Here is a 17,546-nt window from a genome sequence, read left to right as displayed (position 1 = left end):
GCTGTTAAATTGTTTAACTTGGGTCAAACATTTCTGGTGGCCTTCCACAAGCTTCCCACAATAAATTGGGTGAATGTTGTCCCATTCTTCCTGACAGAGCTGGTGTAACTGAGTCAGGTTTGTAAGGCCTCCTTGCTCGCACACACTTTTTCAGTTCTGCCCACATATTTTCTATGGGACTGAGGTCAGGGCTTTGTGATGGCCACTCCAATACCTTGACTTTGTTGTCCTTAAGCCATTTTGCCACAACTTTGGAAGTATGCTTGGGTTCATTGTTCATTTGGAAGACCCATTTGCGACCAAGCATTAACTTCATGACTGATGTCTTGAGATGTTGCTTCAATATATCCACATCATTTTCCTACCTCATGATGCCATCTATTTTGGGAAGTGCACCAATCCCTCCTTCAGCAAAGCACCCCCACAGCATGATGCTGCAACCCCCATGCTTCATGGTTGGGATGGTGTTCTTCAGCTTGCAAGCCTCCCCCTTTTTCCTCCAAACATAGCGATGGTCGGTATGGCCAAACAGTTTTATTTTTGTTTAATCAAACCAGAGGATATTTCTCCAAAAATTATGTCTTTGTCCCCATGTGCAGTTGCAAAACGTAGTCTGGATTTTTTTATGGCGGTTTTGGAGCAGTGGCTTCTTCCTTGCTGAGCGGCGGCCTTTCAGGTTATGTCGATATAGGACTCATTTTACTGTGGATATAGATACTTTTGTACCTGTTTCCTCCAGCATCTTCACAGGATCCTTTGCTGTTGTTCGGGGATTTATTTACTTTTCGCACCAAAGTACGTTCATCTCTGGGAAACAGAACGTGTCTCCTTCCTGAGCGGTATGATGGCTGCGTGGTCCCATGGTGTTTATACTTGCAAATTATTGTTTGTACAGATGAACGTGGTACCTTCAGGCATTTGGAAATTGCTCCCAAGGATGAACCAGACTTGTGGAGGTCTACAATTTTCTTCTGAGGTCTTGGCTGATTTCTTTTGATTTTCCCATGATGTCAAGCAAAAAGGCACTGAGTTTGAAGGTAGGCCTTGAAATACATCCACAGGTACACCTCCAATTGACTCAAATTATGTCAATTTGCCTATCAGAAGCTTCTATAGCCATTACACCATTTTCTGGAATTTTCCAAGCTGTTTAAGTGCACAGTCAACTTAGTGTATGTAAACTTCTGACCCACTGGAATTGTGATCCTGTGAATTATAGGTTAAATAATCTGTCTGTAAACAATTGTTGGAAAAATGTCTTGTGTCATGCACAAAGTAGATGTCCTAACCGACTTGCCAAAACTATAGTTTGTTAACAAGAAATGTGTAGAGTGGTTGAAAAACGACTTTTAATGACTCCAACCTAAGTGTATGTAAACTTCCGTCGTCAACTGTACATAGGAAGCCGGGTCCACAGCCTATAGTATAAACATTTATTGGGATGCTTTATGGTAAAATACTGCTGTAATTTATTGCCCTGTCACATTTATCCCTGTTTGACTCAGAGAGTCTTGAGCTCATTCCAAATAGCACCATATTCCCTATATAGTGAACTACTTTTGACCAGGGACTATAGGGGGCCAGTTGGGGACACAGCCTTGGCTGGCAACACTAAACTAGACTGCATAAGGGACTGAGGCTGTAAAACCTAGATGTATCACCTCCTGTTTGGGCTCAAAGGAACGCTGTAAGGATTTTTCATGCCTACCAATCTCCAGGACACTAATTGCTTTGGAACAACGCTCTAGGGAGCAGCACATTTCCATGAGGTGTTTCTTTTCTTTTCAGAATGGTGTTGTTCATCAGCCATTAAATTAGCCTCTAAACTAGGAGCATCTTTTGAAAACTCCATCAAGAATTCTTAATGCCACAATACCTAGGCATTGTTTCAGGATACATGTGAGGGGGTAACATACAGTATGTAGGCAGGAATACAAGAAAAGACAATGAGGTGAGCACAAGGTTCATTTGTCAGAGGTACAGTAAGTGACTATTGAAAAGGTACAGTAAGTTACTATACCAGAGGTACAGTAAGTTACCATTGAAGAGGTACAGTAAGTTACCATTGAAGAGGTACAGTAAGTTACCATTGAAGAGGTACAGTAAGTTACCATTGAAGAGGGACAGTAAGTTACTATTGAAGAGGTACAGTAAGTTACCATTGAAGAGGTACAGTAAGTTACTATTGAAGAGGTACAGTAAGTTACCATTGAAGAGGTACAGTAAGTTACCATTGAAGAGGTACAGTAAGTACCTTTGCAATAGGTCTCTTTGTGTTTGTATCTACCAGGAGTGTCTGGTTTAGAGCACAACCACAGATATTTTTTTGTAGGGTATCAGGTCTCTTTGTGTCTGTATCTACCAGAGGTATCAGGTCTCTTTGTGTCTGTATCTACCAGAGGTATCAGGTCTCTTTGTGTCTGTATCTACCAGAGGTATCAGGTCTCTTTGTGTCTGTATCTAACAGAGGTATCAGGTCTCGTTGTGTCTGTATCTACCAGAGGTATCAGGTCTCTTTGTGTCTGTATCTACCAGAGGTATCAGGTCTCTTTGTGTCTTTATCTAACAGAGGTATCAGGTCTCGTTGTGTCTGTATCTACCAGAGGTATCAGGTCTCTTTGTGTCTGTATCTACCAGAGGTATCAGGTATCTTTGTGTCTGTATCTACCAGAGGTATCAGGTCTCTTTGTGTCTGTATCTACCAAGGGCATCGGCTATTAATGGATAAGGGTTATTGCCCCAACATACTGTACCAATGTACTGTATCAATATACTGTATCAATATACTGTACCAATATACTGTACCCATATACTGTATCAATATAGTGTATCAAAATACTGTACCAATATACTGTATCAGTATACTGTACCAATATACCGTACCAATATACTATATCAGTATACTGCATCAGTATACTGCATTAACATACTGTCTCAATATACTGTATCAATATAGTATATTAATATACTGTATCAATATACTGTATCAATATAGTATATTAATATACTGTATCAATATACTATATTAATATACTGTATCAATATACTATATTAATATACTGTATCAATATAGTATATTAATATACTTTATCAATATACTGTATCAATATACTGTATCAATATACTATATTAATATACTGTATCAATATACTATATTAATATATTGTATCAATATACTGTATCAATATAGTATATTAATATACTGTATCAATATACTGTATCAATATACTGTATCAATATACTGTATCAATATACTATATTAATATACTGTATCAATATACTGTATCAATATACTATATTAATATACTGTATCAATATACTGTATCAATATACTGTATCAATATACTGTATCAATATACTATATTAATATACTGTATCAATATACTATATTAATATACTGTATCAATATACTGTATCAATATAGTATATTAATATACTTTATCAATATACTGTATCAATATACTGTATCAATATACTGTATCAATATACTATATTAATATACTGTATCAATATACTATATTAATATACTGTATCAATATACTGTATCAATATACTATATTAATATACTGTATCAATATACTGTATCAATATACTGTATCAATATACTATATTAATATACTGTATCAATATACTGTATCTCTCCCTCCCTGCTATTATGAACCCCCTGACTGCGTCCCAAATGGCACCCTGTTTCCTATAATGCACTTCCTTTGACCAGGGACCATAGCGTCCCAAATGGCACCCTGTTCTCTGGTCAATGGAAGTGCCCTGTATGTGGAATAGGGTGCTATTTGAGACCGCACTGCGTGTTGCAAAAACGTGTCAGTAAAGTCGTCTTGTCAGCGTAACGTCTCCACAGCCTTGATAGATGATGGAGGATACAGCTGGTAAGATATTGATTCACAGTACGTCAGTTTGGTTTAAATGAAGAGGCATAGAATCAGACATGTATTTACATTTGACACATTTAGTAGACACTCTTATCCAGAGCAACTAGGGGTTTAAGAGCCTTGCTCAAGGGCACATCGGCAGTTTAACAACAACAACAAAAAATCTAGTCGACTCGGGGACTCAAACCAGCGAACTTCCGATTACGGGCCCAACTCTCTAAACTTCTAGGCCATCTGCGACCCTTCAGAATGAGTGGTTTCATTGCCGATTCAACCGTTCATATTTACAGGGGTGTGAGTGTTCGTAGTGCTTGCTGATATGTCATATGTGTGTGTGTGTATAAAATATGCTGAAAATGTATTGCATGTAGAAATATAGGTTTTTACCTTGGTAGTGAAAACTACATTCAATTTCTTAGTGAGGTTTGCATTTCCACATTCAGAGATCACCTAGATGGTTACTCTGCTGAGGCCTGAGTGACTTCAGGAAAGGGGAAATGCATATTTAAGTGGAAAATTAGCAGGTGTTAGCAAACCATTTTACCTAGTTGGCAAAATATGCACAATAAGACTGTTCCCACGGGGATACCTGTTGGGATAGGTCCATAGCAATACATTTAATGTATTAGACCCACAATAAAACAGCTCCTACATATACCTGTTTGGAAAGGTCCCTAGCAACACATTTAAAGGATACAAACATAACATTTTAATTGGAAAAGAGGTTGTTAGATTTTTTTCGTATCTTGCAAATTCTTTAACAATTCCCTTTCTTACTAGGTAATACATCCTCCTACTGCTCGCTTATTCCCCATGTTTTATATGGATCTTAACGTCAGACTAGGTGTCAACCACCAACTGGGAGCCTATAAGCCATCGTGAAAAACAACTGAGTTACTGCCATTGACAGGGAGATGGTGGTGGTATTTCTCTTCCAAGGCGATTGAGGGTGGAATTGAGATATCATTCATGGTAACAGCTGCTGACTCAAACCTCTTGTTAGAATGTTATAAGGAAAGGGGTCAGGGTTTCGATTTCTTTTGGGTTGTGTCGTATATTTTCAGAGAAAGCAGGTTGATGAGAAGTTGTTTGTTTGGCAGCAATGAGAGGTCGTTTGGATGTCAGTGATGTGGAGAAATCCAATGGTACACTGTGATGTATTGGTTTGTGGTGGGTTTATTGAGAGGAACTAAGTTTGACTAATGACTATGACTTAACTGTGCTGGTGGCAAGAGACTGGAATTCATGTTTTTTGACATCCAGATTATTAATTTGGTAGATTTATGAGATTGTCCGAAATTACACGTCAACCAATTGATGATGTGAAAAGTAATTGGATCACCACCCAGATGGTAGAGGGAATTAATGTGAATATCTTTATTAAATACTACATATATTCGCTTAGCTTTTGATGCGTGTGAAACCAATGATGGAGCGGCAGGTAGCCTAGCGGTTAGAGTCACGTAGCCTAGCGGTTAGAGAGGCAGGTAGCCTAGCGGTTAGAGGCAGGTAGCCTAGCGGTTAGAGGCAGGCAGCCTAGCGGTTAGAGGCAGGTAGCCTAGCGGTTAGAGGCAGGTAGTCTAGCGGTTAGAGTCACGTAGCCTAGCGGTTAGAGGCAGGTAGCCTAGCGGTTAGAGTCACGTAGCCTAGCGGTTAGAGTCACGTAGCCTAGCGGTTAGAGGCAGGTAGCCTAGCGGTTACAGGTAGTCTAGCGGTTAGATGCAGGTAGCCTAGTGGTTAGAGGCAGGTAGCCTAGCGGTTAGAGGCAGGTAGTCTAGCGGTTAGATGCAGGTAGCCTAGCGGTTAGAGTCACGTAGCCTAGCGGTATCAAATCCCAGAGCTGACAAGGTATCTGTCGTTCTGCCCCTGAACAAGGCAGTTAACCCACTGTTCCTAGGCCGTCATTGAAAATAAGAATTTGTTCTTAACTTACTTGCCTAGTTAAATAAGTCGACTGTTTATCTCTCCATCCTGGGATAGATATTATTGACTTGATATTACAAGATATATATTTTTTAAATACATCATATCTATGTTATCTGATCTGCACTGTACTGTCAACTTGGAAGGTCATTTAATTTTTGAGGAGTTCACTAACGGCCCCTTATCAGGGGCCACTGAGGGAGCTCATGGAATTTCATTAGAGATGATTGAGAATAACACAGAGTAACAGGGGATTTGATCCTCATGGTAGAATAACACAGAGTAACAGGGGATTTGATCCTCATGGTAGAATAACACAGAGTAACAGGGGATTTGATCCTCATGGTAGAATAACACAGAGTAACAGGGGATTTGATCCTCATGATAGAATAACACAGAGTAACATGGTACTTGATTCTCATGGTAGAATAACTCAGAGTAACAGGTGATTTGATCCACATGATAGAATAACACAGAGTAACAGTGGATTTGATCCACATGGTAGAATAACACAGAGTAACAGGGGATTTGATCCTCATGGTAGAATAACACAGAGTAGCAGGGGATTTGATCCTCATGATAGAATAACACAGAGTAACATGGTACTTGATTCTCATGGTAGAATAACACAGAGTAACAGGGGATTTGATCCTCATGGTAGAATAACACAGAGTAACAGGGGATTTGATCCTCATGGTAGAATAACACAGAGTAACAGGGGATTTGATCCTCATGGTAGAATAACACAGAGGAACAGGGGATTTGATCCTCATGGTAGAATAGCACAGAGTAACAGGGGATTTGATCCTCATGGTAGAATAGCACAGAGTAGCAGGGGATTTGATCCTCATGGTAGAATAACACAGAGTAACAGGGGATTTGATCCTCATGGTAGAATAGCACAGAGTAGCAGGGGATTTGATCCTCATGGTAGAATAACACAGAGTAACAGGGGATTTGATCCACATGGTAGAATAACTCAGAGTAACATGGTACTTGATTCTCATGGTAGAATAACACAGAGTAACAGGGGATTTGATCCTCATGGTAGAATAACACAGAGTAACAGGGGATTTACATAATTTAGCAGACACTCTCATCAAAGCAATTTACAGTAATGAGTGGATACATTTTTTTGTAACTTTTTCCATACTGGTTCCACTCGGGAATCAAACCCACAACCCTGGTGTTTCAAGCGCCAGTCTCAACGAACTGAGCCACAAAGGACCATTTGTTCATCTTGGAAGAATAGCATAAAGCAGCGAGAGAAAAATGAATCAGCTGTGTTTTTGATCCTGAATGACCCATTCTGTTTGAGTCCAGATAATTAACATAATAACCAGTTCGTTGAACGAGCAGTTCAAGAGTTCTACAGCATTGCCTACCCAGAGACTTTACCATACTAGGTATAGTTCACTTAGAGTACTGCCTGCCCACCATCTGCACAACAAAGACTTTACCATATTAGATATAAATTGCCTTCAGAAAGTATTCAGACCCCTTGACTTTTTCCACATTTTATTAGGTTACAGCCTTATTCTAAAATGGATTAAATAAATAAAAATCATGAAGACTCTACACAAAATACCCCATAATGATAAAGACAGAGGTTCGAAACTGAGCTCAGGTGCATCCTGTTTCCATTGATCATGCTTGAGATGTGTCTTCAACTTCATTGGAGTCCACCTGTGGTAAATTCAATTGATTGGACATGATTTAGAAAGGCACAACCCTGTCTCTTTAAGGTCCAACAGTTATTAGTGCATGTCAGAGCAAAAACCAAGCCATGAGGTCGAAGGAATTGTCTGTAGAGCTTCGAAACAGTCATTGTGTTGAGGAACAGATCTGGGGAAGGGTACAGGGAACACAGTGGCCTCCATCATTCTTAAATGGAAGAAGTTTGGAACCACCAAGACTCTTCCTAGAGCTGGCCGCCCGGCCAAACTGAGCAGTCAGGGGAAAAGGGGCTTGGTCACTCTAACAGAGCTCTGGAGTTCCTCTGTGGAGATGGAAGAACCTTCCAGAAGGACAACCATCTCCACAGCACTCTACCAATCACACCTTTATGTTAGAGTGGCCAGACGGAAGCCACTCCTCAGTAAAAGACAAATGACAGCCCACTTGGAGTTTGCCAAAAGGTACCTAAAGAATCTCAGACCATGAGAAACAAGATTCTCTGATCTGATGAAACCAAGATTGAACTCTTTGGTCTGAATGCCAAGCGTCACGTCTGGAGGAAACCCTGGCACCATCCCTACAGTGAAGCATGAAGGTAGCAGCATCATGCTGTGGGAATGTTTTCTGCAGCAGGGACTGAGACTCGTCAGGATCGAGGCAAAGTAGAGAGAGAGATCCTTGATGAAAACCTGCACCAGAGCACTCAGGACCTCAAACTGGGGCGAAGGTTTGCCTTCCAACAGGACAACGACCCTAAGCACACAGCCAAGACAACACAGGAGTGGCTTCATGGACAAGTCTCTGAATGTCCTTGAGTGGCCCAGCCAGAGCCCGGACTTGAACCCTATCGAACAGCTCTGGAGGGACCTGAAAATAGTAGCTGTGCAGCAACGCTCCCCATCCATGTCACGTTCTGACCATCGTTCGTGTGTGTTTTCCTTGTTTTAGTGTTGGTCAGGACGTGAACTGGGTGGGCATTCTATGTTGGATGTCTTGTTTGTCTATTTCTATGTCTGGCCTGATATGGTTCTCAATCAGAGGCAGGTGTTAGTCATTGTCTCTGATTGGGAACCATATTTAGGTAGCCTGGGTTTCACTGTGTGTTTGTGGGTGATTGTCCTTAGTGTTAGTTTGCACCAGTTTAGGCTGTTTCGGTTTTCATTACGTTTATTATTTTGCACTGTTTGTATTTAGATTCGTGTTGCTATAGTCACAATAAACATGGATCGCAATCTACACGCCGCATTTTGGTCCGACTCTCCTTCTCATCAAGAAAACCGTTAAAGAATCACCCACCACCAACGGACCAAGCAGCGTGTCAACAGGCAGCAACAGCAGCGCAAAGAGGAATGGACATGGGAGGACGTTATGGACAGCAGGAGTATGGACTATACTACTTGGGAGGAGATCGACAGGTGGGCGGCCGACCCAGGGAGAGTGCCGGAGCCCGCCTGGGATTCGCTGGAGCAGTGCGAGGAAGGTTATCGTAGAATAGAGGCGGTGAAAGCAGAGAGGCGCTGGTATGAGAAGGCAGCACGGCGACGCGGATGGAAGCCCGAGAGGCAGCCCCAAAAATGTCTTGGGGGGGGGCTAACAGGGAGTATGGCTACGCCAGGTAGGAGACCTGGGCAGACTCCCTGTGCTTACCTGGGGGCTAGAGAGACCGGACAGGCACCGTGTTATGCAGTGGTGCGCACGGTGTCTCCAGTGCGGGTGCATAGCCCAGTGCGGTATATTCCAGCTCCGCGTGTCGGCCGGGCTAGATTGAGCGTCGAGCCTAATTCCATGAAGCCGGCTCTACGCAGCTGGTCCCCAGTGCGTCTCCTTGGGCCGGCTTACATGGCACCAGCCTTGCGCTCGGTGTCTCCGGTTCGCCTGCATAGCCCAGTGCGGGCTATTCCACCTCGCCGCACTGGCAGGGCGACCGTGAGCATTCAACCAGGTAAGGTTGGGCAGGCTCGGTGCTCAAGAGCTCCAGTGCGCCTGCACGGTCCGGTTTTTCCAGTACCACCTCCACACCCCAGCCCTCCGGTAGCAGCTCCCCGCACCAGGCTTCCTGTGCGTGTCCTCGGCCCAGTACCACCAGTGCCAGCACCACGCATCAGGCCTACAGTGCGCCTCGCCTGTCCAGCGCTGCCAGAGCCTTCCTCCTCTTCAGCGCTGTCGGAGTCTCCCGCCTGTTTAGCGCTGTTAGAGCCTTCCTTCTCTACAGCGCTGCCGGAGTCTCCCGCCTGTTCAGAACTGCCAGTTTGCAAGGAGCTGCCAGTTTGCAAGGAGCTGCCAGTTTGCAAGGAGCTGCCAGGTTGCAAGGAGCTGCCAGTTTGCAAGGAGCTGCCAGTTTGCAAGGAGCTGCCAGTCTGCATTGAGCTGCCAGTCTGCATAGAGCTGCCAGTCTGCATAGAGCTGCCAGTCTGCATAGAGCTGCCAGTCTGCAAGGAGCTGCCAGTCTGCAGGGAGCTGCCAGTCTGCAAGGAGCCGCCAGAGCTGCCAGTCTGCAGGATGCCGCCAAAGCTGCCAGTTTGCAAGGAGCCGCCAGAGCTGCCAGTCTGCAAGGAGCAGCCAGAGCCGCCAGTCAGCATGGAGCAGCCAGGGCCGCCAGTCAGCATGGAGCAGCCAGGGCCGCCAGTCAGCATGGAGCAGCCAGGGCCGCCAGTCAGCATGGAGCAGCCAGGGCCGCCAGTCAGCATGGAGCAGCCAGGGCCGCCAGTCAGCATGGAGCAGCCAGGGCCGCCAGTCAGCATGGAGCAGCCAGAGCAGCCAGTCAGCATGGAGCAGCCAGTCAGCATGGAGCAGCCAGAGCTGCCAGTCAGCATGGAGCAGCCAGAGCTGCCAGTCAGCATGGAGCAGCCAGAGCTGTCAGTCAGCATGGAGCAGCCAGTCAGCATGGAGCAGCCAGAGCTGCCAGTCAGCATGGGGCAGCCAATCAGCATGGAGCAGCCAGAGCTGCCAGTCAACCAGACTCTTCCAGATCTGCCAGTCGACCAGAATCTTCCTGATCTGCCAGTCGACCAGACTCTTCCAGATCTGCCAGTCGACCAGACTCTTCCAGATCTGCCAGTCGACCAGACTCTTCCAGATCTGCCAGTCGACCAGACTCTTCCAGATCTGCCAGTCGACCAGACTCTTCCAGATCCGCCAGTCGACCAGACTCTTCCGGATCCGCCAGTCAGCCAGGATCTTCCAGAACCGCCAGCCAGCCAGGATCTGCCGGATCCAACCACCTGCCTGAGCTTCCTCTCAGTGCTGAGCTTCCTCTCAGTGCTGAGCTTCCTCTCAGTGCTGAGCTACCCATCAGTCCCGAGCTACCTCTGTCCCGAGCTGCCCCTCTGTCCCGAGCGGTCTTTAAGGAGGGTAACCTATCTAGGGACGCTAAGGAGGTGGACTAAAACTGTTATGGAGTGGGGTCCACGTCCAGCGCCAGAGCCGCCACCGCGGACAGATGCCCACCCACACCCTCCCCCATAGGTTTAAGTTGTGCGTCCGGAGTCCGCACCTTGGAGGGGGGGTACTGTCACGTTCTGACCATCGTTCGTGTGTGTTTTCCTTGTTTTAGTGTTGGTCAGGACGTGAACTGGGTGGGCATTCTATGTTGGATGTCTTGTTTGTCTATTTCTATGTCTGGCCTGATATGGTTCTCAATCAGAGGCAGGTGTTAGTCATTGTCTCTGATTGGGAACCATATTTAGGTAGCCTGGGTTTCACTGTGTGTTTGTGGGTGATTGTCCTTAGTGTTAGTTTGCACCAGTTTAGGCTGTTTCGGTTTTCATTACGTTTATTATTTTGCACTGTTTGTATTTAGATTCGTGTTGCTATAGTCACAATAAGCATGGATCGCAATCTACACGCCGCATTTTGGTCCGACTCTCCTTCTCATACAGAAAATCGTTACAATCCAACCTGACAGAGTTTGAGAGGATCTGCAGAGAAGAATGGGAGAAACTCTCCAAATGCAGGTGTGCCAACCTTGTAGCGTCATACCCAAGAAGACTCGAGGCTGTAATCGCTGCCAAAGGTTGTTCAACAAAGTACTGAGTAAAGGGTAAATTAGCAAACATTTTTATAAACCTGTTGTTGCTTTATCACTATGGGGAATTGTGTGTAGATTGATGAGGGGAAAAAAACGATTTTATTCATTTTAGAAAAAGGCTGTAACTTAACAAAATGTGGAGGGAAAAAATCAAGGGATTTGGATCATTTCCGAAGGCACTGTAGTTCACTACATTAAACAGCATGCAGCCCGAGAGAAAACGTGTTTTTAAATATGTGCTTCCTGATGATGTTTCATATAAAAATATAAAATGTTTATATGTACATTTACACTACATGTAATGCTATATTTATGTTTAATTCTAATACAACTCATCCTACAATGTTTCACTGATCGAATAAGTGCTGTACAGATGAATAATAACAAATAATAATTGAAAACAGATACAGAGTAATCAATACATTTTCATGGGAGGAGAGGAGGAGCTAGGTTAGTGATTTAACATCTGTCTATGTGCTGTGTGAGGAGAGGAGGAGCTAGGTTAGTGATTTAACATTTGTCTATGTGCTGTGTGAGGAGAGGAGGAGCTAGGTTAGTGATTTAACATCTGTCTATGTGCTGTGTGAGGAGAGGAGGAGCTAGGTTAGTGATTTAACATCTGTCTATGTGCTGTGTGAGGGGAGGAGGAGCTAGGTTAGTGATTTAACATCTGTCTATGTGCTGTGTGAGGAGAGGAGGAGCTAGGTTAGTGATTTAACATCTGTCTATGTGCTGTATGAGGGGAGGATGTAGGCTAGTGATTTAAACATTTGTCTATGTCTCAAATCAAATGGTATTTGTCACATGCGCTGAATTTAACATGAAATGCTTGCTTACAAGCCCTATGTAGAGGGGGCACCTGTACCGAGTCAATGTGCTGGGGTACAGGTTAGTAGTGGTAATTGAGGTCATTTGTACATGTACAGTGCCTTGCAAAAGTATTCATCCCCCTTGGTGTTTTTCCTATTTTGTTGCATTACAACCTGTAATTTAAATTGATTTTTTATTTGAATTTCATGTAATATTGGTAACAGTCTATTAATATTGGTAACAGTCTATTAATATTGGTAACAGTCTATTAATATTGGTAACAGTCTATTAATATTGGTAACACTATTAATATTGGTAACACTATTAATGTTAGACCCCAGTTCCTTCTTTTGAACTTACATTTTATCTCTGGGACCCTCAGGATGACAAATCAGAGCAAGATCATTTTTTTTAAAACCTTTTTTTTAATTAGGCAAGTCAGTTAAGAACAAATTCTCATTTTCAATGGCGGCTTAGGAACACTGTGTTAACTGCCTTGTTCAGGGGCAGAACGACAGATTTTTACCTTGTCAGCTTGGGGATTCGATCTTGCAACCTTTTCGGTTATGAGACCAACGCTCTAACCACCAGGCTACCCGCCGCCCCAATATCACTAAATGTAGGTACATTATTTACCTTCAGAGGTGAATGTATCAAACCAGTTGCTGTGATAAGTGTTTTTTTTTGTTGTGCACTCTCCTCAAACAATAGCATGGTCTTTTTTTCCACTGTAACAGCTACTGTTAATTGGACACTGCAGTGAGATTAACAAGCATTTATAAGACATGTCTATGTCCCAGAAAGTTGACTGTTGTACACAACGTAATTCTAGCCACAGTAGCGCACGTTAGCAGCAACCTTCCCGGGTTTAGGGACAACCAAACCTCGTAGAGGATTAAAGGGAAACAGATCCTCTTCATCTCTGATCGGCCTTTAGTGCTTACCTTTCAATAGCAACACCTGTTAACGTCCCTGCGACAACACAAGCAGAACAAGATATCACCCCAGAAATCACCTGGAATATAAAATTAGCTAAAAGTTGTACTCAGCAACACAAGATAACACACTCACAAACTCCCAAGTATGTATTTGAACACAATCCTTTTATAGGTTACTTTACGGAAAAAAATTATATGCCAGAGATGAACTAGCAAACGGATAAAGCATAAAAAATATATATGGGAGTGGGAGTTTAATATCACAATCTGAGATATTACTATGATTCTGGAGAACAATTGAAAAAACCTCTTTTCATAAGAACTGTCATATTTTGATCCTCTAGTGTGGATAATTAATATTCATGCATTTGTCCTTCTCTTTTCTCTCTCTCACTGTTTTATAAGGCCTGTCTGTCTGCTTGTATTCTCCCTCTCTCTCTCACTGTTTTATAAGGCCTGTCTGTCTGCTTGTATTCTCCCTCTCTCTCTCACTGTTTTATAAGGCCTGTCTGTCTGCCTTTATTCTCTCTCTCTCTCTCTCTCTCTCTCTCTCTGTCTGCCTGTCTGTCTGCCTGTGACTGTGTTCTTTCCTCTCTCTCTTTCTGTTTTCTAAAGCCTGTCTGTCTGCCTGTGAATGTGTTCTCTCCTCTCTCTCTTTCTGTTTTATAAAGCCTGTCTGTCTGCCTGTGACTGTGTTCTCTCCTCTCTCTGATGTAATGGGTGTTTGTCCTGTAACCACTTTAACTCACAGGATGAATACATTAAAACGTGCACTAAAGTCTCTGTTGCTGCTGTTGTCTGAGCTGAGGACCGTGTTGAGTCAAACTGAATATATATATACTTCATTCTCACAGGAATAAAGCAAAAGGCTTAGGAAGCCTTATCTGTACAAAAGCACAAAGTCGTCTGTGATACCATGCATGACGACTGTAACATCCAATGAATAATTTTAAGATATTCTATTGGTTTGTGTATCTTTGTCCTGTAGAGTGTGAGTGAACTACGCCCCAGGTGAGTTATAAAGGCAGCTGTACCAGTTGGGCTTCAGTAGCTACACAGCTCATTTATTAGCTACTGTATAGTTAATCATGAGGAACTGTATAGTTAATCATGGTGAACTGTATAGTTAATCATGGTGAACTGTATAGTTAATCATCATGGGGAACTGTATAGTTAATCATGGGGAACTGTATAGTTAATCATGGGGAATTGTATAGCTAATCATCATGGGGAATTGTATAGTTAATCATGGGGAACTGTATAGTTAATCATGGGAAACTGTATAGTTAATCATGGGGGACTGTATAGTTAATCATGGTGAACTGTGTAGTTAATCATGGGGAACTGTATAGTTAATCATGGGGAACTGTATAGTTAATCATGGTGAACTGTATAATTAATCATCATGGTGAATTGTATAGTTAATCATGGTCAACTGTATAGTTAATCATGGTCAACTGTATAGTTAATCATGGTCAACTGTATAGTTAATCATCAATAGTTAATCATCATGGGGAACTGTATAGTTAATCATGGGGAACTGTATAGTTAATCATGGGGAACTGTATAATTAATCATGTTGAACTGTATAGTTAATCATCATGGGGAACTGTATAGTTAATCATCATGGGGAACTGTATAGTTAATCATCATGGTGAACTGTATAGTTAATTATGGGGAACTGTATAATTAATCATGGGGAACTGTATAGTTAATCGTCATGGGAAACTGTATAGTTAATCATCATGGTCAACTGTATAGTTAATCATCATGATGAACTGTATAGTTAATCATGGGGAACTGTATAGTTAATCATCATGGGAAACTGTATAGTTAATCATGGGGTACTGTATAGTTAATCACGGGGCAACTATGTAGTTAATCATGGGGAACTGTATAATTAATCATCATGGGGAACTGTATAGTTAATCATCATGGTGAACTGTATATTTAATCATCATGGTGAACTGTATAGTTAATCATCATGGGGAACTGTATAATTCATCATAAGGAATTGTCATGGTCGACTGTATAGTTAATCATGGTCAACTGTATAGTTAATCATGGTCAACTGTATAGTTAATCATCAATAGTTAATCATCATGGGGAACTGTATAGTTAATCATGGGGAACTGTATAGTTAATCATGGGGAACTGTATAATTAATCATGTTGAACTGTATAGTTAATCATCATGGGGAACTGTATAGTTAATCATCATGGGGAACTGTATAGTTAATCATCATGGTGAACTGTATAGTTCATCATGGGGAACTGTATAGTTAATCGTCATGGTGAACTGTATAGTTAATCATGGGGAATTGTATAGTTAATCATCTTGGTGAACTGTATAGTTAATCATCGTGGTGAACTGTATAGTTAATCATGGGGAACTGTATAGTTAATCATGGGGAACTGTATAGTTAATCATGGGGAACTGTCTAGTTAATCATCATGGGGAACTGTATAGTTAATCATGGGGAACTGTCTAGTTAATCATCATGGGGAACTGTATAGTTAATCATGGGGAACTGTATAGTTAATCATGGGGAACTGTATAGTTAATCATCATGGGGAACTGTATAGTTAATCATCATGGGGAACTGTATAGTTAATCATGGGGAACTGTATAGTTTATCATCATGCGGAACTGTATAGTTAATCATGGGGAACTGTATAGTTGATCATCATGGAGAACTGTATAGTTAATCATGGGGAACTGTATAGTTGATCATCATGGGGAACTGTATAGTTGATCATGGGGAACTGTATAGTTTATCATCATGGGAAACTGTATAGTTAATCATGGGGGACTGTATAGTTAATCATGGGGTACTGTATAGTTAATCACGGGGCAACTATGTAGTTAATCATGGGGAACTGTATAATTAATCATCATGGGGAACTGTATAGTTAATCATCATGGTGAACTGTATAGTTAATCATCATGGTGAACTGTATAGTTAATCATCATGGTGAACTGTATAGTTAATCATCATGGGGAACTGTATAATTCATCATAAGGAATTGTATAGTTAATCATGGGGAACTGTATAGTTAATCATGGGGAACTGTATGGTTAATCATGGTGAACTGTATAGTTAATCATGGGGAATTGTATAGTTAATCATCTTGGTGAACTGTATAGTTAATCATTGTGGTGAACTGTATAGTTAATCATGGGGAACTGTATAGTTAATCATGGGGAACTGTATAGTTAATCATGGGGAACTGTCTAGTTAATCATCATGGGGAACTGTATAGTTAATCATGGGGAACTGTATAGTTAATCATGGGGAACTGTATAGTTAATCATCATGGGGAACTGTATAGTTAATCATCATGGGGAACTGTATAGTTAATCATGGGGAACTGTATAGTTAATCATGGGGAACTGTATAGTTTATCATCATGGGGAACTGTATAGTTAATCATGGGGAACTGTATAGTTAATCATGGGGAACTGTATAGTTAATCATCATGGGGAACTGTATAGTTTATCATCATGGGGAACTGTATAGTTAATCATGGGGAACTGTATAGTTAATCATGGGGAATTGTATAGTTAATCATCATTGGGAACTGTATCCATATACAATGGTAACTCATGCTGAAAATTACCCATAAATAAAACAACAAAATACAAAATAAAATCTGATAATTCTATTTGTATTTGACTGACAATAAGTATCGTAATAATGAAACAAATGTTAGAAAAATGGACTCACAAAATAATGCAACTCAATTTAGGCTTTCACCTATTTGGAATAATGGCAGGCTAACGTTTTGCAATTTGTCAATGCAGACTTGTTTTGTGAACCTCCACCATAGCTTACTGCAGTGGTGGAAAAAGTATCCAAATGTCATACTTGAGTAAAAGTAAAGGTACCTTCATGGAAAATGACTCAAGTAAAAGTGAAAGTCAACCAGGAAAAATTAATAAAAAATCTTAAAGTATTTGGTTTTAAATATACTAAAGTATTCAAAGTAAATGTAATTGCTAAAAGTGTAAGTCATTTCAAAATCTATTAGTAAATATATAATAAATATATAATTACAATATAATATATCATTAATAAAATACTAAGCAAACCAGGCTGCACCATTTTCTAGTTTTTATTTATTTATGGAAAGCCAGGGGCACACTCCAACACAGACATCATTTACAAATGACGCATGTGTAGGAATGACCAGGGATGTTCTCTTGGTAAGTGTGCGAATTAGATCGTTTTCGTGTCCTGCTAAGCATTCAAAATGTAACAAGTACTTTTGGGTGTCAGGG

General features: G+C 41.6%; 1 protein-coding gene across 4 annotated transcripts in view; it reads right to left on the bottom strand.

Annotated features, from left to right (window-relative positions):
- Positions 1–17,546, bottom strand: part of LOC139390548 (kelch-like protein 4) — a 65,284-nt gene that overhangs the window by 28,581 nt on the left and 19,157 nt on the right. The gene's annotated exons all lie outside the window — the stretch shown is intronic.

The sequence above is a fragment of the Oncorhynchus clarkii genome, chromosome 31, assembly GCF_045791955.1.
Source record: "Oncorhynchus clarkii lewisi isolate Uvic-CL-2024 chromosome 31, UVic_Ocla_1.0, whole genome shotgun sequence".
NCBI lineage: Eukaryota > Metazoa > Chordata > Actinopteri > Salmoniformes > Salmonidae > Oncorhynchus > Oncorhynchus clarkii.
The sequence above is the reverse complement of the archived record's forward strand: the minus strand, read 5'-3'. Positions and strand labels throughout refer to the sequence as shown.